The sequence below is a fragment of the Herpailurus yagouaroundi genome, unplaced genomic scaffold (assembly GCF_014898765.1).
Source record: "Herpailurus yagouaroundi ecotype Mexico unplaced genomic scaffold, PumYag 246, whole genome shotgun sequence".
NCBI lineage: Eukaryota > Metazoa > Chordata > Mammalia > Carnivora > Felidae > Herpailurus > Herpailurus yagouaroundi.
This window is the reverse complement of record NW_024412463.1, coordinates 1,225,921-1,247,988: the sequence shown is the minus strand read 5'-3', so window position 1 is coordinate 1,247,988 and position 22,068 is coordinate 1,225,921. Positions and strand designations below refer to the sequence as shown.

General features: G+C 58.5%; 1 long non-coding RNA gene across 1 annotated transcript; it reads right to left on the bottom strand.

The window, feature by feature from the left end:
• Nucleotides 1-15,766: 15,766 nt before the first annotated feature.
• On the bottom strand, nt 15,767-18,849 carry LOC121019950 (uncharacterized). The gene is made up of 3 exons (XR_005785826.1): nt 18,077-18,849; nt 16,362-16,580; nt 15,767-16,087 (listed from the first exon to the last, which is right to left on the bottom strand). It is a non-coding gene; the product is annotated as an uncharacterized LOC121019950 (long non-coding RNA).
• Between the last annotated feature and the right edge of the window lie 3,219 nt (nt 18,850-22,068).

Below are 22,068 nucleotides of genomic sequence, written 5' to 3'. Positions count from 1 at the left end.
CCCCGGGAGCGATGGCTTGCCATTAGGGCTGTCCCCTTCCTTCCTCAGCCGAGGAGGAAATTCTAAGGAAGGGCAGCTTGTGAAAGCGTGTCTTTCCAGGGTGAGTCCCAATCCGCCGGGGCGGGGGCTGGACGGGCCACAGAGCTCTGAGCTGTGAGGCGTGATAACTGAACATACCCCGAAGGCTTTCTTGTGGGGATCACAGGAGGCTACCTGCCCTTGCTTGTAGTCCGAGCCTCCACTGGCTGGTGGGAGGTGACCTTGGAAGAGGGGAGGCCTAGTGCCGGAGCCAGCCTCACTGCTGCCGCCGGACTTCCCACCGTGAACAAGAAGGCACGGGCCACAAGTCAGAGTTCGGGGGTGGGTGAGTATGGAGGTGCTGCCCAGTGCTCGGGATGTGGGCTCATCGAATGCCAGCTCTTTGATTTGTAAGAGAAGCTGTGAATGCAGATTTTTAGGTGGAATCCACTTCACTCCCCGCATAGAACAGAGACCTTCACAGCTTGTGGGCCACAGCAGAGAGCTCCGTGGACAGACGGCTCTGTCACCAGCTGCACCTTGGCCCTCCCCTGGTTGTTATCACGGTGGCCTTTGGCCCCTGGGAGGCTTGTGGTCCTGGAAGCCCCGCCCACGGGCATACTGTGGGTCCTCAGAGCATGGGCAGCACCACCTGTAGCACAGGTGGAAGCTTCTAAGAAGCTGAGAGTTGCTGCAGAATTCACGAAAAACAGACCCGTGTTTCACGGAGTCCAATGCGGTCCCACTGTGAGACGTGCCATCGTTTTTATGTACCACGAAGACAAAAATGCTGTCGCTGTTAAATGTAAGACACTACTGATTACAAGGAACGTCCCAATTCCACAAATGTGAAGATGTGAAGGTGTCCGTATGGTCACTTGCGGCAAGGACAGAGGCGGTGGCCTCACTGGTGGTGACGGACAGTCGCCACATCGCATCCCCCGCTGAAAACACTGATGTGCAAACCTACGACGGGCCAACCCGAGCCGGAGACCCCATCTTTGCCTTTACTAAATACAGAACACACGGACCTAGGAAGCACTTCCAACAGCAGAAAGGGAGTAGAGCGGAAGGTGAAGTTCTCTCTGGCCTCTGAGCCATCGTCTCCAGGCCAGCACCTGCGTCGTGGGCCCTTCAGATCCGGTGGAAACCAGGCCTCCCTCCACTCCCCTACCTCCTTCCCACCATTTTTTTAACACGACCGGGAACGTGGCCTCCACTTTGCTCTCCCCCTGCAGGTTTTTCTTCCTAAACGGGACCTGCCGAGGTCCCTGGGGAGGAGCCGTGTGCTTCTGAACGGCCGCTGGGCACCCAGTAGGCGGTGGACCCCCACCCCGCTCCCCCGGCCCTGATGGGCACCCAGGCGGTCTCTGACGTTTTGCAGCCCTCACCAGCCTTAGGGTGCGTGTGGGTGTGCGTGCACACATCTGGATAGTCAAGTCCCGGGAGTGGGCTTCTCCATCCAAGGACGTGGGCACTTAGTGTCATTTTCAAGTTGCCTGCCAAGGGGATAGCATCTCACCCTCCCATCAGCAATGTAGGACGGGTCTCTTCCCCTCCCTGTCCCTCTGATCTTACCTCTCTGCCCGCCCATCTTTGAGCTGAGTTGGCTATTCCACAGTCTCCTGCGCATTTTCTTAGGTGAGAGGCTGGGTCCTCTCAAGTTGAGAAGTCATGTTTTCCCTCCCAACCGTGACCTCTTTGTTAGTTTTTCCTACCACTTTGTAAGAGTGCCTTACATAAAAGAGTTCTCGCTGTCTGAGATGGACATTTGACGCATACACGGACGGGTCTGGTGTTCTTGGCAGGGTTAGCTGATGGGAGGCCACCTCCACCAGCCATCGAGGGCCCTGCGGTACAAGTAGCTCAAATTGGAAACCTTCGCTTGTGGTCAGCCGGGGACGTTTTCAGTCCCTCCTCAAGGCCCGTCCGCCTCAGGGTCCTGTAAATGAATAGGGGTGAAGACAGGCATGCGGCCCACAGAGCGGCTTTCTGACACCACCCATCGTTTGCTGCGTGACGCGGGTGTGTGTCCTGATGTGTCCTGACGTGTCCTGCCCCCGGCAGTGCTTGGAAGGGCACAGACTTCGTGCCGATGGGTGGGTGCACTAAGAAACTTCTTGCTTCCAGAAGCCGGTTCTCGCATCCACCAGTACCTTCCCAGCCCAAGTCGCCATCACCTCCCTGGGCCCCCCACCCCCACCCCCCCAGCCCCCACAGGCCATTCCCCACACAGAAACTCAGCCTAGAATGCTCGTCTCGCTCTTCTCTGTGTGGCTGGCTCTCCATCGCCAGGATAGCGGCTCGTTTATATCCTCCCAAGAGAGGCTTTCCCACGCCCGGTCCTCCTTTGGGCACAGCACCCGCTTGTGTTTTGTTCTGAGCAGTTACTAATATCTAACAATATCTTCGGTTATTCTTCTTTCCCTCCTTGGAGCGGACCTCGTGCAGGTGAGGGCCTCATCCGGTTTATCCCATGCTGTGCCCCCCCATACCAAAAAGCAACGCCAAAGCTGAAACCCCTTAAAAGAGCACGTGAGTTACTCCCCAGAGCTGGGCCTGGGCCTTCCTCTCCCGGCCATGGACAGTGATAAGGGAAGGGCCTCGATGGTCCGTGAGGCCTTGGGCTGCCCCTCCATGAACTCACGGGGTGATGTTTGGACAGCAGGGTGGATGGGTGAGTTGGTGGAGGGACTGGCTGAGTTTGGTTCCAGGGGAAGCTTGTAAGTGGTTGTGTGGATGCAAGGACAAGCATAGGAGTGAGGAGAGGTGAGATCTTCACGTAATGTATCCCACGACCCCAGCGACGAACCCCCGGGGTCAGGAGTCAGGTGGGCCGACCCCAGCTCATCCGTCTACCTGCTGTGTGGCCCTGGGCAGCCTCCTTAACCTCTCTCTGCCTACTTCACATGGTTATTCTAAGGAGTACTGGAGGTTTTACGTGTTGTGGGATTCTCACAGTCCTCAACACACAGCAAACCCTCAGGAAACGTTAGCTCCTGAACGCTGAGCAGAACAGGAAAGAAACTTCCCAGGTCTGCGGACATTCGGAACGAGTTCCGGCTCAAAGCTACGCACCCGGCATCGGCCAGCAGAGGGCGCCCGCGCGCTGCAGACCGAGGCGCGGGCTCTGGGGCCACACCTCCGGTCCCAGCCAGGCCCCCACCTTGACAGATGTGGCCTCTGGGCAGGGAGGGACCACTTCAGAGCAGGGCTCTCAGGAGCCTGCGTGCATTTGGCGAAGGGGGACTTGCAGAAAACACGGGGGGGGGGGGGCACCCCCCCCCCCCCCCCCCCATACCCGGAGGAGCTCTACCCCAGCTACACCCTTGCTGCCTCTGGCTTCAGGGGTCGCAAACCCAAATGCTTCAAAGGCTTGATGGGGGCCGCTGCGAACTGGAAAACTGACATATTCAGCTCTGGAATATGGACTCAGGGTGGCCACATTTTTTGATTTTTCAAAAGAGAAGCCAGACCTCAGTATTTAGTAAAGAACCTCAATTTTTATGGTGGCAATGGATTAAAGGCTTTTTTTTTTTTTTTTTTTTTTTACTTTTAACCACCAGTTGCCACCTCTGAGCCACCTTGTATCTTTGTTAAGTTTATTTTTGAGAGAGAGAGAAAGCTTGAGTGTGAGTGGGGGTGGGGCAGAGAGAGAGGGAGAGAGACCGAATTCCAAGCAGGTTCCTCACTGTCAGCACAGAGCCTGATGCGGGGCTCGACCCCGAGAACCATGAGCTCATGACCTGAGCCGAAATCAAGAGTCTGACGCTTAACCGACTGAGCCCCCCAGGCGCCCCCGGGCTACCTTTTAATGCTGCCTTGAGATAAAACCACGTCCCTCCGCTTCCTCACCTGCCCACCAGCCGCCCTCCTTCTGACTTCAGTTTGCTGGTCACCCCCCTTCTGGGTTCGGTTAGGAGCCGCACCCCATCCCTGAGCTTTCCCAGTAGAGCTTTCATTCACTGGTTCATTCCTTCGTTTGTTCCTTCGACAAGCGACAAGCGACAAGCATTAACTGCATGCTTTCTACCTGCTGCCTGCTGTGCTGGGGACACAGCAGGGAACAAAACAACTCCTGCCTTCGTGGAGCTGCGGACTGAATAAGGGAGACGGACCACAGATAAGGTCATTTTCGAAACATTAAACACAAGTAAAGGAACAGGATGGGAGGGCAGCACTGAGCAGGGAGGGCCTCTCTGAGGAGGTGATTGTAAGTGTGTGGAGGAACCGCTGTGCCCAGAGCCTGGCAGTGTGGACAGTTCCAGGTAAAAGAAACAGCAAGAGCAAAGGCCCTGGGGTGGGAAGATGCAAACATCCACGGTGCCTGGCCCAGCGCAGGCATTCTGTGAACAGATGAACAAGGAGACACAGGGATGTGCTGTGCCGGGTCCCGTGCTGGGCACAGGGGAGGGCGATGACTGATGAAGAATGAATGAATGAATGAATGAACGAACGAAGAGACCCAGGGCTTGCTGGGGTCCTGCTGCTCCTGCCCTGGATTCATTAGCTCTGTCCCAGGCCTTTCCCTCACATGCGCTGGCCTCATATGCAGCCCGGCTGGGAAGGGTTTTCCATTTCTAAGGGCCCTTGCACAGCCCCAAGACATCCCCCACATCTGCCCTGAGCCCCCTTTTCTATGTTCTAGAAACAGGCTCAGAGTCCGCATGGGCTTGTCAAGGGTTCCGAGAGCATCAGGCCATTCCTCAGAGAAAGGCAGTGATCTGGGGCCACAGAAGCCCTCCCCCCCACCCTTGTCCTGTGTTGAAGTCCAGCCTGGATGAAATGAGATCTTTCCTAAAAGGTAGCATGTTGGTGCATCCACTCATGAGTGAGGCCTAGAGAGAGGACAGGTCTGTCTGACACTGGTTCATTCAACAGATGTTGGGAGGGCTTGTGCGCCAGGCCTTGGGGTTGCAGGACAGGCAGGATAGGGCAGAGAAGCCCCTTGCCCTCACCCAGCTGTCGTTCCAGGCACAGGAGACGTGGGAAATAATGAGTCTATAAGACAATTTAACTACTGGATCGGGGCGGTAAAAACAGCACAGTGAGCTGATGTGAGACGAGAAAGGGCGTGGGGAGAAGATCTCTAAGGAGGTGACATCTGAGCTGAGTGCAGGTTAGGGAAGGAATTGGCAGAGGGAGCTGAGGGTGCCAATGTCCTGAGGCTGGCATGAGTTTGGTGGGATGACAGACCGGCAAGGAAGCCAGGGCGCCTGGAAGAACGGGGTGACCTCACGAGGTGATGTGAGGATAAATGAGACAGTACAGAAAAGGGTCTGGAACACAATACCTCAATCATCCTCCCCAGGTCTGGGCCTCGGGACCATTCTAGGAAAGGCCATGAGGTCTTTCAGGCCCTATCTGTGGCTTATAGGGTCAGTAACCCCCTCTGTGCGCCCAGGTGCCCCCACCAAGGCCTGGGGGATGAGAGTGAACACCGCCTGTCGTGAGGTGGTCCCCGAGCTGCGCCCCAGTCTATAGCAGTGGCCTCCCCTCCCCAGGACCTGCCCCTTGGTGGCCACACCCCAGCCATTCACAACTCGGGGGCACCTCCCCCGGCCTGGTCCAAGTGCCAGCCATCCTGGGTCACCCCAACCTGACCGTTTGACCTCGCTGAGCCTCAGGCAGGGCTGCCACCTGCCCAAGCCAGGCCTGCCTCTCGCCTCCTCACCCCACCCCCACAGCGGTTCTGGCGCCCAAGCCATGGGTTCCTTGGAATGTGATTATTTTTCTTCCCAGATAATTCAGGCCAGAAGACTGGGCCGGCCACTTCCGGCCACACTGACCCCACTGCCTTCCTGATCTTTCTTTCCACTAACTTGACACTGTGGTCAGAGGCCTAAAGCCAGACCCAGAAGCCCCCTTGCCTCCCCTTCTTGCCTGGCCCCTGATCAGCACCCAGCTCTGGGAATCTGACTAAACACCAGGACCCTCAGCTGCCCCTTTCCCACAAACCCCAACTGAGAACATGCTGACCCAGCCGTGGCATCCAGCAAGTATTATACTCTACAGTTTATAGAGTGATTCCAAATCGTAGAGCTCCCCAGGGCTCCCCAGATAACCCACAGATGTGTCAGCATCCACACCTCCAGATTCATTCATTTAACAAGTATTTAATGAGCACCTACTGGGTGCCAGGCTCTGCCCCAGGCCTGGGGGATATAGCAGAGAACAAAACAGGCAGAAACACTTGTCTTCATAAAACTGACATTCTGGGGGGTGGGGGGTGACCACGGAGGGGGGTACAGGAAGAAAAAATAAGTAAAAACTCAATTATGTAGCATATTGGTTGGCAATAGATGCTATGGTGGAAAATAAAGCAGGGTAGGCAGATGGGGGTGATTGGCGTGGGGCAGGAAAGGCCTGCTATTTGAGAAGGTGGCATTTGGACAAAGACCCGAATAAGACGAGGGAGTGAGTCACGTGGATCCTGGGGGGGGGGGGGCGGAGAGGAATGTTCTAGGTAGAGGAAACAGCCAGTGCAAAGGCCCTGAGGCAGGAGCATGTCTGATTTGTTGCAGGAACAGCCAGGAGGCCGGTGTGGCTGGAGCAGAGTGAACGAGGAAGATAAGGGAGACGATGAGGCCCGAGTGACAAGGGACACATCATCCAGGGCCTTGTAAAGATTTGCCTTTTTTCTCTGAGGGAGACAGAGACTGTGCAAAGGAGGAACAGGATGTGACTCGGGTTTTCTCAGTCCTAGCTGCATGCAGAGGACAGACCATGGGGGTGAGGGTGGAAGCAGGAGACGCGGAGGTGACAGAGACGGACCAGGGTGCGGAGGGAGGAGAGGACGGGGCTGCCGCAGGTGTTCCCAGGACACCGGGTAAGAAGTGACTGGACGGTGGACGCCATGCTTCACTGGTTCAAGACGGACATTGTTCCACACTGTGCACCTCTCCAGTCGATTTCCATGGCCTCTCGGATTCACGGAAACCAGACTGTTGGGGTAGTGGAGCACACGGGGTGGGCGCGGGGGTCGGGGGGGGGGAGGAGCAGAGACCCCCCAGCTCTGGACCCAACCCAGGGAGGCCGGCGTTGACTTCTCCTGCCCCAGGGGAGGCTCGGAGGAGCCAGTTTGTGGGGGGCCATTCAGCACTGGGTATATTCCACTGCGTGCAATGCCAGACGGAGGGGTCAAGGAGGCTGGCGGGTCCAGAGCTGAGGGAAGAGCTGGGACTGGGGACAGATGCCGGGGCTGAGGACAGACGGCTGCAGTGGCCCGTGTCTGAGCTTCCCAGAGGCAGCATGGATGAAAAGAAACAGGGAGGCCCGTACAGCCCTCTGCTACTCATGCTTTCGAATTAGAAAAGGTCTCCTGGGCCGGTGGTCTGGGAGTCATCGACAGCCTCTGCCTCTCCCTGTGGGTGCAGCCCTGCACTGGTCGCTGAGCACAGATGTGACCGCACCCCAGGCCCCACTCAGCCCTCTGCTCCATGACCTTGGGGTCTTTCTGTGTTAACAGGATAAAACTGAGGCCCAGAGAGGCTGAGTGAGTGGCCCGAGATCACACAGCTCTGAGCCACAGTGAGATTCACTCTGACCAGTGTGGCCTTGAACCAGTCATGCTGCCATAATTACCTGCCCCCCCACCCACCCACCCCATGACTGTCAGCTCCTTGACCAGCCTGGTGAGGTCAGTTTATTCAGTGCTGACTGAATAAATCCTGGTGCCTGAAATACATCACACCCCCCATATCACTTTTCTTCCCCACCATCCTGTGATGTTGTCGGTGCCCCCATTCTACAGATGAGGAGACTGAGACTCAGAGAAGTTAAGTCACTAGTGTAGTGTGGCCCACGAGACCTGGGATCTGAACCCAAACTGTCTTTGTCCAGAGCTTTCCTTCTATGCCCCCAGGTGGGGCAGGGGAGCCAGGTGACCCAGGGACTAAGGATAACAATCAAACCTTAAGAGCCACCTTCTGCAAGCTGGGCATGTTACAAAACTGTCTTCCCCCAGCCCTAAGAGGCAGGGACTACTTATCAAGCCCATTTTATGGAAGGAGAAACGGAGCCCTAAAGGGAGTCCATTGGCCCCTAGAGCTCCTGCTGCCCCCTCTGACCCTAACTTTCCCAAAGGCCCGGAGGTGGTGAGAGGCCAGCCATGCTGGGTGACCTCGAGCAGTTTGCTGGCCCCTGAGCCTTGGTCCCCTCAGCCTGACCACAGACTGTGACTCAGAGCCCTGAGTCCCCCCACCCCCCACCCCCATCACCACCGAGAATTCAGCCCTAGGAGGGATACTCCAAACCCCCACTCACCCCCAGCCCGCGACCAGATCCCCTCGGCCGGTGCCCCATGACACGGTCACCCAAGGCCAGCACTTCCTACGAAATCACAGATATGTGACCTTCAGGCTGCCAGAAGAGGGACCCCCGCCTCGGGTCCCTGAACCACGCCCGGGGAGCCCGACCCCGGCCAACCAGCCAGGGCTAAACCTGCACGCGCCGTGCAAGCTCCGCTAAATCACAGAACTGGGCACCGGGCACTTGGTTCAGTGAAGCACCTCCGGGTTCCTGGAAACAGCACAGCCCCATGCTGGTGGGGGCAGGGGGAGGGGCCGGGGCCCCTGAGGCCCAGAGAGGGGCACCAGTGGCCCACAGACGCCCAGCTGGCAAGTGGCTGATGGGTGCCCCTGGAGGCCCCGGGAGACAGGTCCGGGGGGTCCTTGAATCTGGGGAGCACCTGAGACCGCGCACGTGTCCACAAGCCATACAACGTAGCGAGTGGGTAAACGTGGGCTCCGAAGCAGTTAGCAGGGGTTCTAACCCCAGGCCCCTGGCATCCTTCTCTGTGAGTTTGGGCAAGCCACCCGACCTCTGGGCCTTGAGTGTCCTGGTCTGTGAAATGGGCATGATGACGGACCCTTAGTGTGGGTTTCGCAGCGTGAGGAAGCCATCAGTCCCGGGCCTCCCTCGCCAGTCGGCTCAGGGGCTTTCGCACTGCAGAAGTTCAGGTGGCCACTGACAGGGACAGTGGGTACAGGGCCACTTCCTCAGGGCCCTAGGGCACCTCCACCCTCCCTCCTTCATTTCCTTCTTGGTTCAGCACATCTTGATTTCTTCTCCCCACTCTGGGGCCCTGGGATCGATCAGAGGGGGTCCAGACAAGGGGACGCCTGAAGGAGCAGCGAGGGTCTGACCCAGAGCTCCTGGAGTGACACTCACACCCCAGATGCGGAGCCACACCTGGGTTCCAGAGGTTTGGGCCTGGGATTCTGCAGCCCTGGTCCCTCCCTGAGCCTCAGTTTCCCCACCTCCGCAATAGCAAGAACGGTGCGTCCTTGTCGACCGTGAATTGGCCTGGAGAGTGAGATTAGGCTGGGGTCCTGTGGCAGAGAAAGGGGGGACCTCTGGATGTCCAGAGTGGCCAGGAGAGACCCACGCCCCCTGTCGCACACCACATGGGGTGTGGAGACAGCGAGGCAGGCGCCCCACCCCCGCCCCCACCCCAGGCATAGTCACCATGGCTCCTAAGAGAACTCCCAGTGAAAGGCCAAACACCCCCAAAAACCCACCCCCCCACCATCCCTCCACCCCAGAATCCGGGCGGCTCTTTGCTGCACCTCACAGAGGCTCTAGGAGTGTGTGGGTTGAAAACCTAGATTTTGAACTTTTGGTTTGCTCAGCACAGCAAGATGCCCACGGCCAAGGCCAGCGGGCAGGCCCAGCCCCCGACTCAAGCTCAGAGCACCCCACTATTCATACGCCATCCGACTCTCTCGCCTCAGCCCCCGCCCCAAGAGGATGGATTTGCCAAAGCCAAATGCACATGTGATTGCCACCCAGCTTTATTTTTATGGGCAAATGTAGGACTCACCTAAAATGTTCTACTTTTTTTTTTTTAAAAAAAACGTTTATTTATTTTTGAGACAGAGAGAGACAGAGCATGAACGGGGGAGGGGCAGAGAGAGAGGGAGACACAGAATCGGAAACAGGCTCCAGGCTCCGAGCCGTCAGCCCAGAGCCCGACGCGGGGCTCGAACTCACGGACCGCGAGATCGTGACCTGAGCCGAAGTCGGACGCTTAACCGACTGCGCCACCCAGGCGCCCCTACTTTTTTAAGTGTGTCTGTGCACGTGTATGTGTAGACAGGGAGGGACTCCAGAAGGAAACCCTCCAACATTTCACACCCTTACTCCAGCCCTTGTCAGCCGGGGGCTGCCCCCTCCCTGGGACACTTGGCCGTGCCTGGAGACATTTTCAGTTGTCACAACTCAGGGGTGCTACTGGCAGCTGGTGGGTAGGGCCCTGGGGGGCAGCTAACGACCCTGCACCGGGCAGCCCCACCACGGAGGATGGTCCAGCTCGGAATGTCGAAGGTACAAGGTGGAGAAGCCACGCCCTGGCCTGCGGGAACGTGGGCGGCTTTTCTGTCCCCCACTGGGGTCCTCAGATTCCCTGAAGAGAAGTGATCAGGAGGACAGACGGACGATGCAGCCAGACCGCTGGGCTTTTACATCGTGGCCCGGGGCCCCCCCCCACAGCTGTGCACCCCCCGGACAAGAGTCCTTCCTCTCTGGTCACCAGCTGTGGCCTGGGGCTGTGCACGATGCCCCCCCTCCCCGTCGTGGGGGGAGGACTCGGTGGGATGATGTCTGTGGAGGTCTTGAAGCAGAGTAGGCCCTGGCTAGATTCCGGAGAAGCTCACATCTGTGTGACAGTAACAATGTCGGTGCCCGAGAGCCAACCATGCCCAGGGACTGGGCTAGTGCATCACGCAAAATCACTCAGGTTACCCTCAGCGCAACCCTTTGAGGGAGAGATTATTATTATCTCCTATTTGGCGGGTGAGGAAATTGAGGCACAGAAAGGTTGGGCAGGTCGCCTGACGTCACACAGCAAGTAAGTGGCAGAGGAGGGATTACAATTCTCGTTTCAGGGCCCAGCTGCTGGCTCCCTTTCCTGCCTCTAACACCAGAAAAAAGGGCGGTTGTCAGTTGAGTCTCCCCAACTGTCTCCTCTAAAACTGGGCACCAGTAAGTCTTTGTTGGAATCCAGCTCATTGCTAAAACGACAGATGTCCCCTTGTACCTGGCCACTATCCTCCTGCCAGGAGCCCCTGTTTACATGGTTCCCGGAGAGAGGCCAAGACCGCTGGGGATTTCACAGCCCCTCCTGCCCCAAGCCAACTTCAAAACCCTCGGTGTCTTCAGCTCTGCTTTGATTTCAGGCATTTTATGGGCAAGAAATCCAAGCCTTGGTCCTTCTAAAGATATTGGGCTCCTTGGGGGTGGAGGTGGCTTTGTGGGGCCACTGGACAGGCCACAGGCCAGTGACTGAGGCTTTGAAAGGATCTGAGGCTGGGAAGGTCTAACGCCCTTTAGGATCCAGGGCTATGTCCCGGGAGAGCAGGACCCCAAGCCCACTCTCGTAGAAACACCTACCGGCCAGGTGCTCCGCCAACCCGGGACCAGCTTCTTCTCATCCACTCTCCACCACGGCTTTCTCGAAGCCGGGCGACATTCTTCCCGTTACAAATGGGGAAACTGAGACTCAGAGAGGAGCGACCCTCCCCCCATCGCTCAGCACAGAGCCCGGATTCAGGCTTTTCCCCCTGCATCCCGCTGCCTCCTGACCTTCAGAGTGACGGGCAGGAGAACTAAGGGAGGACAGGTGGAGAAAATCCCCCCGGCGGCCTGGCCCTGGGCTCTAACTGAAGATGAGGAGAGTCACTTGGGGGGACACTTCGAGGAGCATTCATATTTGAGGATAAGCACTCGCTGCAGCGTATCTGAAGGGCCTCAGGAGGGGCGAGGTCCCCAGAAGCTGGGCGTCCACGCTGGGTGTGGACACGGGCTTCTGGGGACAGGGGAGGGCAGGCAATGTCTACACGACCCGATTTCCTAGTCACCTCGGGAGCTCCTTACACCCCCCCCCCCCCACACACACACACACACACTGGACGGCCTCCAGCCTCCCCAGCCCCACAGCCCGAGCACGCACCCCAGAATACAAGCCCAGTCAGAGGGGACGAGGGCAGTCGCCTCGCCACACCCAAGTGGCCCTGGACGGCCACCAGAGCCGCTTTTGGTTTATTCCTTCACTCACCTGTTCACCCACATGAGCAAAACTTACGCGCGTCTGGCGGCTGCTGGAACAAAGTGCCACGAATTTGGTGGCTGAAAACAAGAGAAGCGTATTCGCCCACAGTTCTGGACAATTGGGAAACCAAGGTCAGCAGAGCCAGAATCCCTCCAAGGCTCCGGGACACAGAACCCGTGCCTGTCCGGGCACCGGTGGGCTCCCAGAGTTTCCTGGCTGATCGACATCACTCCAGTCTCTGCCTTCGTCCCACGTGACCTTTACCTGTGTGTCTGTGTGTCCTCTCCTGTCCTCACACGGACGCCGGTCATTGAGGTAGGGCCCACCCCTGATCCAGGAGGGTCTCATCTCAAGGTCTTTAAACTAATGACATCTGCAAAGACCGATGTCCAGATAAAACCACATTCTGGACTCCTGGAAAGACAGGAGTTTTGGTGACTGCTGTGAGCTCTGGGCCCTGGGGACAGACAGGTGGATGAGACAGAGTGGCTGTGACCTCGCAGAGTTCCAGCACAAGAGTGCGCCGGGGAGACAGAAAGAGACAATCACAGGGACGAGGGCTGCAGGAAGCTCCCCCCAGAAACGCTGGCTCGGGGACACGCTGCAAAGGCTGGGCCTGGGTGCACAACATCAGCACCCCAGCCTCCGGCCGGCTGCCTCCCACAGGGCCCTTCCTGCCCGCGCATCCTGGGGCCTCAGCTCAGAGCTCGTTTCCTCCAGGAAGCCTCTCCCCAGGTGCCCCCTCTGGGCTCCGAGGCCTCCTGAACTTCCTCCCAGCATCGGTAGGTTGTAGGGTTGTATTTTTTCTTACTTGGGAATGCTTTACTTCTTTCCAAAAGGATTGCTTTCTGTTAAAGAAAATTAATTAAAAGCGTCAACAGAGAAGTGCACTGTCTTCCTCCCTAAATCCACTGTGTGGAATTTCTCCCTCTTGGCAGGTAGGCAGGTACCTTCAGTTTAGTCACCGGTACCCAGTAGATGCTCCGTAAATTTTGTAGAGCTAGGGCCTCAGGACAGGGAGGTGGTTGAGTCACCACCCCCGGCCCCCAGGAAGTCACTGAGGTACGATCTCTGTGCTGCCCAGTCCAAGGCAGGGCATACAGTTGGTGCTCCATAAATGTTGGAGATGACTCAGGAGTTGCCCTTGGAGTCCCCTCCCATCTTTGCTGCCGTCTCTGGTGAGAGAAGCCCTTGGTCAACTCAGGGTGGGACCTGGTGAGGTGGGCCCCGGGGGGCCAGAGGCACAGCTGCTGGGAGGGCCTCCGGGAGGCTGCCAGGTGTAGGAATTCCAGCCTGGTGGCCTTGGGGACCTGCTCTTCCCTCTGGGCCTCCACTCCAGGGGCCAACTTTCAGCATCTGGATCTTCCGTCCCCAACCGCTGCCCAGACATCAGGACTTTGGAGCGTCCACTGCCGATCTATGAGCACTTATAGAGTACCTACTGTGTGCCGGGGGCTGCTTTGCATAAGACCAGCCGTCTCCCTCCCTCATGGAGCTGGTGTCCTGGATGGGGAGAGGGGCAGACAGGGCCGAGTGTCAGGGAGAAAGAGGGCAGAAAGGTTGAGGGAGTGGCAGACATTAAATTATATTAAATATTAAACAGGTCAGGGAGGCCTCCCAGAGGAAGTGACACTTGACAGGGACAGTGACGGACGGCAGGAGGCTCTGAAGGAGGAGCCCATGTGCCGGAGCCCAGGGAGGGAGGGTGGGGAGGCAGTGGGGCACGTCCCGCAGGGCCCTGTGGCCACCGTGAGACTTGGCTGTCTCCTGTGTGAGGTGGGAGCCGTGGAAGGTCTGAGCACCGGACAGACAGGACGTGACTCGGTTACATAGGGTTCTCAGCCTCGGTGCTATTGACCTTGGAGCTGGATCATTCTCTGGGCACTGCAGGATGTTTAGCAGGGGCCTCCACCCACCAGATGCCAGTAGCACACCCCTCTGCCAGTTGTGACAACCTAAAACATCCCCAGAATTGCCACATGGCCCCGGCGGTGGGGCTTTGCAAAATGGCCCTGTTAACCTGTAAGGGACTGTGGGGGAGCTAGTCTGGAAGCAGGGAGACCAGTGAGGAGGGGACTGCGAGTCCAGCCAGAGAGGCTGGTGGTGGGCGGTGGGGAGGGTGAAGGCCTTATTTTCTAACTTTGTGATCTGTATTTTCTCAAGTTTCTGCCACGGACACGTTTCTCTTTTGCAATCAGGAAGAAACGAAAGCAAGAAAGAAGTGTTTTGGCTGTTTGCGTTTTGTTTTTTTAGGAGAGACTCAGGTGAAGCATTTCTGCTCACCCTTAAGAACAGCTGACTGTGTCTGTGCCTCAGTTTCCCCGTGGGTGAGGCACGGCTGGTGGGACGCTACAGGACACAGGCCTCCCACAGGGCACAGCGGCGATGGCTCTCGGAAGAGTAAATGCACTCACCTGCAGTTCTAAGAGCTGATCGTCCAGAAAATACTCCCGAGCCCCCAAACACAAGCACAGGGGGTGTCCGCGCAGCGGGATCTGTGGGAGTGAAGACCGGCCACAACCCGATGGAATACTACACAGCCGTGAAAAAGCACAAGGCTGCAGGAAGCCTCCCCGCCTACTGTTAAGAGAAAACCGCCAGGCACCCAGCAGTGTATATTTCAATGCTATTTGTAAAACAAAAACAAAAATAGGAAAGAGAATGTGTGCCGACCTTCGCGTGGGTTCTGGGGCACCCCCTGGAAGGTATGGAAGACAGCTCTAAGCAGGGGTAGGGCTGAGGGGTGGGAGCAGGAGGAAGTCTCCGTTTGCTCCCCTTTCCTCCACTTACTATTAGGTACTGAGACAAACCAGTTCCGGCCAACAAAGAAAATATGAAGAATGACGCCCCCATCTCCAACCCAAGAGAGAAAAGCCCGTGGAGAGAACGGAGCCCCCCCTCATCACTCACCCCCACCCCCACCCCCCAAGGAATCGCCATTCCCGAATCCGCGGCGTATCCTTCCCACACGTGGCTTCTCTCTGGTCGCTCGCTGAGCACCCCGTGAGTCTTCCCGAGTTTTGCCCTTTTTTTTTATGCTGGGTGGGTCACCTTTGCCCCCCATCAGGGATGCGGAGGCTTACGCGAAAAAGAAGTCTTCTTGGCTCGTCGCCCCTCCGCGTGGCTCCTGGAGCTTCGGTTTCCCGGAAGGGGGGGGGCTGCACCCCTCGCCCCCCTCGCCCCCCCCCCCCCGGGTCCGGGTGGCCGGTCGGCGGCGGAGCGGAGCGAGACCCGGGCGCAAAAGCCCGCGTGCGGCTCGCCTGGCTTCTGCAGGCCCGGGGCTCGGAGCCAGCAGGCTGGAGCCAGGCGGCCTCCCGGGCCCTCCTCGCAGCCGCTTTTGATAAAGCCCCTCTGTGCGTGGGGTGGGGGGGCCCGGCCGGCTGGAGCCAGCGCACATCTGGAGGCCAGCACAGGCCCGGGGCGGCCGGCGCGGCTGACAGCGGCGCCACCCTGAGCCACACGCCCGGCCCTGGGTAAACACGCCCGCGCCCACCCAGCGGCTCACCTTTCGCCCACAAGGCTGCCTTTCTTCTCGGACCCGGGCCGAGGCCGCCGCGAACATTCCTCCCGGTTCAGGGCAGAGCGGGCTGCTGACCTCGCGGCTGGGCCGAGATCCGAATCCCGGCGCTGGGCGTCGCCGGGCTGGGGGATGGGGGGCGCGGCGGGGGGCGGGGGGGGCGGGGAGGGGCACCCACTACCTGCCAGCGGGGGCGCCCCGCGCCGGGGCCCCCCCCCCCCGCTGTCTTGGGAGTGGGGACATGGGGTTAAGAGTGTGTGCTCTGGGGCTCAACGTCCGGGGTTCGCAGCCCAACTCAGCTGTGTGACCTTGAGCGAGGCTCTCAACCTCTCTGAGCCTCTTTTCCTCATCTGTAAAATGGGAATGATAGCGCCCCCCCGCAGCTGATGTGAATATTAAAGTTACCGCAAGTTCATTGCTCCAAAGAGTGCCTGGCCTGTCTGTAAGTGCTGGATAGCCTGACGACTCGGTCCCTTGTTCAACAAAGCGGCATTGGGGGAGTCCTGTGCCAGGCACAAGGGGAGGATCGGGAGAGACAGGGGCTCAGCTGTCGGGGCTCTTGCTCAGCTGAGCAGGGAGGGATGACCACCAGGAGAACACCCCCCCACACACACACACCGGCTTGTCCTGCAGCCTCCTCCCCTGGGACGAGGCTACTGCCCAGCCCGGGCTCCAGGCGGGTGTGGGAGCAGGTGGTCAGGCCAGGGTTCCACACCCCTTTTCTGGGGGATCACAACCCAGAACCAACCCGGGGCAACAGCCGGCCTGGGTCCTCACCGCCTGTCCACGATGTGGGCTCTCAGAGCAGCCACCAGGTCTCCTGACTTCGGGCCACATGCCGTGTGACCGGGAGAAGCACGCCGGGCTCTAGCCTCCCCTGGCAGTGAGGCCCCCGGCGTGTCCTGCCGCCTCTGTGACTTCCGTGTCTTCATTTACAGGGGGAGAAGGTGGAGGCAACAGCACGGGTTCCAGTGGCGCCACGGTGTTGGAGAGACTCTGCGAGAGGCCATGGGAAGGGCACGGCGCTTGGCACAAGAGAGAGGCCTGAGTGGAAGTCACGGCAGCTTCCTGGAGGAGGCTGTGCTCTCAGGTGGGAGGAGAAGCAGGGACCAAAGGCGTATCGGGGAGAGAGGAAAGGAGACTGAGCACCTGCTACGTATACAGCCAGCACACCACCCGGCAGTTCGCGTGAGCCATATCGCTGACTCTTCCGGCCACCTGCCGAAGGCTGTACTACAGCCATACCCATTTTACAGATGAAGAAACTAAGGCCCAGAGAGCCAAAATAGTTCACTTGTTCAGGGAGTAAACTCCAGAGCCGGAACTCGAACGCAGGAGGCAATCATGCCTCCTTGTCTCCTTCTTCCCACCCTCTGTCCTTCCATCTCCCGTGCCCTCTCTTCCTTCCTTGGGTTTTTACTGTGTCCCCTTTGTGTGCTGGGTTCACGGAGACCGAGCAAACCCAGCGCCAACCCTCAGGAGCCCCTTCCTCTGTCTACCACCAACCTTGTACCGTCCTTGACCCTTCTGGGCCTCAGTTTCTCTCCTCTGGGCAATGGGTTCCATCTTTGCAGCCCCTTCTGGCCCTTGTGTCCCCGACTCAGATGAGCGGCAGCCGAGGCCGGCTGGTTGGGGCCTCTCTGCCCCAACAAGACGGGGTGGGGGTCCTCCACCTGCTGCCACCGCCCCCCCCCCCCAAGTCCCCCGTGAACCTGCTCGCCAGGCTGGAGCCAGCCACCATCTGGAGCAACGGGCTGTTTATGGAGCCAGGCGGCGGCGGCCCTGGCCCTGACCCGGCCAATCTGGAAGCGATTAGCAGCCTGGGCTGGGGAGCATTTGGAGTTCTCATCAGTCGGTCGAGACCCCCCCCCCCAGCCCCCACACCCCGCACCACCCGGAGCCGAAGCCGCTCTGGGGGTCTCCAAGGAGCCCCTTTTCTTGCAGGGCACTGCAGCTCGGACCTGCTCCAAGGCCTACAGCTCTGAAAACCAGCAGCGGAGGCGGCGAGACTGGGCCACACACAGGCCAGGATGTGGGGGCGGGCTGGAGAGGGTGGGGGTGGGGGATCCGGGGCCTTCCCGGAGGAAACCTCTTGCAGAATTGCTTTTTGGTGTTTGGTTTTGAATGTACATACGAGGACATAGGGGAAACACACACACACACACACCTCTCAGAGAGCACAGAGGGTGGAAAAGGTGTGGAGTGAAAAGTCCGGGTCCCTACCCGCCCCTCCTCCGGGGCCTCCACTCCCTCCGACCGGAGAATTCAACGATGCCAGTATCTTGGTTCCCCCACGATGGTGCAAGCGTCTGTACATAGTCTCTACTCATTCCTCTTGACCATTTTTTTTACAGGCAGCAGCCCACTTTGCATTCTGTCCCACCCCTTCTTTTCCCTCCCTTGGATTAATCCATATTTCTAGCACGACCACTGCTAAGCGTCATAATGTTAATAATGCCACTAGAGGCTACAAACGTTTCTGAAGTACTTACTTACTATGTGGTGGACACAGTTTCTGGATGCTGTGCATGGATTAGTTAACCAGTCATAAGGTTGAAGTGATCCTACTGGGAGGCTGTATTATTCTCAGCATCTCTATGTTGTAGATGGGGAAACTGAGGCACAGAGCAACAAGGCACCTGCCTCGCTCCACAGCAGTGGCTGGCAGAGCTGGGATTTAGGCCCAGGCTGACAGGCTCCCAAGTCTGTGCTCCAAACCTCTGTACCATTTTGCCTCTCCCAAGCCTCCAGAATATTCTGTCTGGTGAATTTGAGGAGGCTTCGGGTGATGCATCACTGGGTTGTTTCCGTCTTGGGCTGGTGCCAGCCGTTCCGTGAACACTGTGGCAGGACGTCATGCTGCACGGGGTTGCGGGGGGGTCCTTTCCCTAAAGGGCCTAGCCAGTCACAGGGGGTAGCAGTCGGAGGGCCGAGGGCCGTTGCCCAACTGTCTTCGTGGTGGAGGTGCGCTGACGCCTGATCCGGTCCCCTGGGAGGACGGAGAAAGCCTCGGCAGCAGCCGCGTCCCGGGCCTGTTTCCAGGGAGACTCAGGTCCAGGCCAGCACATCCAGGGTTTCCAGCTCCTTGGTCTGTCCTAAGCCTGCCTGTCTGCTCTCCTCTGTCTCCCGTCTGCTCTTCCCTCCTCCAGCCTCACCCCTCCGGTTTGGGCTCCGTGCTGCAGCCAGAGCAAACCTTGTAAAACCTAAATCAAGCCAGGCCTCTCCCAGCTCACCACCCACCTCTCAGGGTAAGGTCCAACCCCCTCCATCCAGGCCAAGCCACAGACAGGTCCCCAAAGTGCCGTGCCCACCTCACCCTTTGCACGGTCCATCCGCCAGAACACCCTCCACACCCTGCATCTGGCTTCTTCTCACCCTTCCGGTCTGAGCCCACAGCCTCCCCCAAACCCCCAGACTGGGTTAAGCAGTTGTCTCCCCCGGTTCCCCCGGAACTGGCCCCAGTGAATCTTCGCTTGGATCACACTGTTGTCTGATGACTGTGTCCCATGACAGAATGGCAGCTCCAGGAAGATAAAGATTTTTGCCTGTCTTACACGTTTCGGTATCCCCAGATCCTAGAGCAGAGCCTGGAACACAGTAGGTGCACAAAAAGAAATTGTTGAGTGCATGCATGCGGAAGTGAATGTATGAATGAATAAATGAGTGAATGAGTCGGTGGAAAGCCTGGATCTGCTGGCATAATGTGGGGGCAGTGGGGTCCTGCACTAGCCCTGGGGCAGGAGGAAAAGAGGGTACAGCCGGGAGAGGAGGAAACAAAGAGTTTATAAAGCACCCACTGCGCACCACGCACTTTCTCATTCCTGCCCATCCACAAACCTATCCTGGAGGTCTCCAGACGCCGGGCTGGGAGCTAGGGTGACAGCAAAGAACAAGGCAGGTGGGAACCCCGGGCTTTCCCAGGTGGTGGGGGAGGCACAGCCAACAGGAAGGGGAGCGGAATGAACCCGAATTCGTGCCTCAGCACCGCACGACCCCACTCTGCAGCCGGGAGACAGCTTGTTTGAAAGCTGCATCCCTGGGGGGGGGGGGGGGGCGCCTGACTGGCTCAGGGGGTTGAGCGTCTGACTCTCGATTTCGGCTCACGTCGCGATCTCGCAGTTTGGTTGGTGACTTCCAGCCCCGCAGTCTCTGAGCTGACAGCCCAGAGCCTGCTTGGGATTCTGTCTCCCTCTCTCTGCCCCGCCTCTGCTTGCACGCGCACGCACGCGCGCTCTCTCTCTCTCTCCCCCCAGTTCAAAAAAAAAAAAACAAAAAACCAAAAGTTCCATTCTTGACACACCTGATGTCTCCTTGCCCCTGTTCTGGGTGTTCAAGCACAGTAACTGGCCTACTATGCACCGGGCCTTGTCCACGCAGTTTACACAGCTCTGAGGGAGGAATTTTATTGCTCCAAAGACACAGATGAGGCACCCGGGGCCCAGAGAGGCCAAGTGCCTTGCCCAGGGACACACAGACTAAACCCAGGCAAGTAACATGAAATCACACAGAAGGTCATGGACCCCAGACTCAGGACACCAAATTCCTTCCTCTGGAGGGAGGGCAGGGCACGCATAGGGTCTTCCACAGTCTCCGCCTCGTTTTCTTCCTCTCTTGGAGTGGGAACGTGGACGCTCGGGCATGTTGAAAATGGTCCGTCACAGCAAGTAGCCAGGTAGCCGCGACGTACAGAGTGACTAACAGTGGACGCCAGGCAGGCTTTGACCCAGCTCTGCGTGACTCGGGCCTGAGGCCCGCCTGGGGGTGGAGGGGCCCCCCCCCCCCGCCCCCCACGCCCCTCCCGGCTCTCAGTGACGCGGCTGTGGTGACATTTGGCAACCCTGGCTGCCCACAGTTACGACAGCCCCACCTCTGCCCGCTGGGGGCAGGGACTCAGGGCCCGCCTGCCGGCTGCCACCTCCTCCGGGCAGCCCGCGGAGTAGCCCAGACACCCTCCCTGCTACCCCTCCGGCTTTCCCTTTGCCCATAGCGCTTTTTACCACCCGACATCACAACTGTTTGCACTGACCAGAAAGTCAGCGCCTCGAGGGCAGGAATCGTGTCTGTGTTGGTCATGCTCTGTCCCCAGACTAGTGAGCAGGTGGCACTCAATGAGCATTTGCTGAATGAACAAATGAAAACGTGAATCCTCCCTCCTTCTCCCCCTCCCCTCCTTCCTTCCTTCCTTCCTTCCTCCTTCCCTCCCTCCCTCCCTGCTTCCCTCCCTCTCTCCCTTCCTTCCTTCCTTTCTTCTGCAGATACTAATTAAGCACCTGCTATGGGCCAGGCCCTGCAGGGGACACAACAGTGCAGGGAACAGGCAGAGAGCCCCGTCCTCAGACTGTGGATGTTCTAGAGGACGCAGCCTGTCAGTGACACAGTCATCCTGCACGTGAAATGCGTGGAGAAGGAGGAGACAGGTTCCTGGGGCCACGGGCACCTGCAGTGGGGAGGCAGGTGTCTCCCTGATGCGGGGCCCCTGCAGGGCTCGTTCACACATAGTGCACCTACTCAGCGCCAGGTAAAGCCTGGAGAACAGTGGGAGTGAGTAGGGAACAGGTTACAGGAGAGGAAGCCCTCAGGCGCTGAGCAAGAGTGTCGGGGCCTGACCTTGCCCTCCTGGCCCGGAAGGGTCCGGAGGAAGTGACGCCTGAGCAGCGGCTGAGGAGGAATCTTCCCTCAGGGGCAGGAGCTGGTGCAGAGGCAGGAAGGCTGCCACACCCCTGGGAAGCTGGCAGCTCTGCCCAGCAATAACCCCCCCCCTCACTTACTCCTTTGTGCAAATGAAGCAGTGTCCCCACCCCCACCGGCCCCAGCAGGGATGCTAGAAGGTTCTCTGGGAGACTTTTAGGGGCAGAGCAAGGCACTTGGTTATTTTTTTTTTTATGTTTATTTATTCTTGAGAGAGAGAGAGAGAGAGAGAGAGAGAGAGACAGAATCGGAAGCAGGCTCCAGGCTCCGAGCCATCAGCACAGAGCCCAACACGGGGCTTGAACCCACGAACTGTGAGATCATGACCTGAGCCGAAGTCGGTCGCTTGACCGACTGAGCCGCCCAGGCGCCCCCGCAAGGCACTTGATTTAAATCCTGCGAGTGGGTTGCTTTTTCCGTCCTCCCTGCTAGGCTGTGAGCCCAATGGGAGAGGGCCGAGCACAGCCTGCACATAGTAGGTGCTCAGGGCGTGTCTGTGGATTAAATGAGTCCACGAGTCTCAGTTTCCTCATCCGTGTGATGGGGATAACGTTGGTGTGGCCGTGGGGTAGGAGCAAACCGCTCATCACAGTTGGGGGTTATCTCCTCTCCCTGCCTCCCGGTGGTAAGTCAGGCCTCTGTGGACCCCTAGAGTCCTGGTGAAAGACCCTCTCTGGGGCTGGGGCAGAAGGACCGGAGAGGGTGGACTGCACAGTCCTCTAGCTCCAGACTTTGAGGCGGGACCCTGAGGTGCCTAGAAGGAAATGACAAGCAGCCTCATTTACAATGGAAGGAA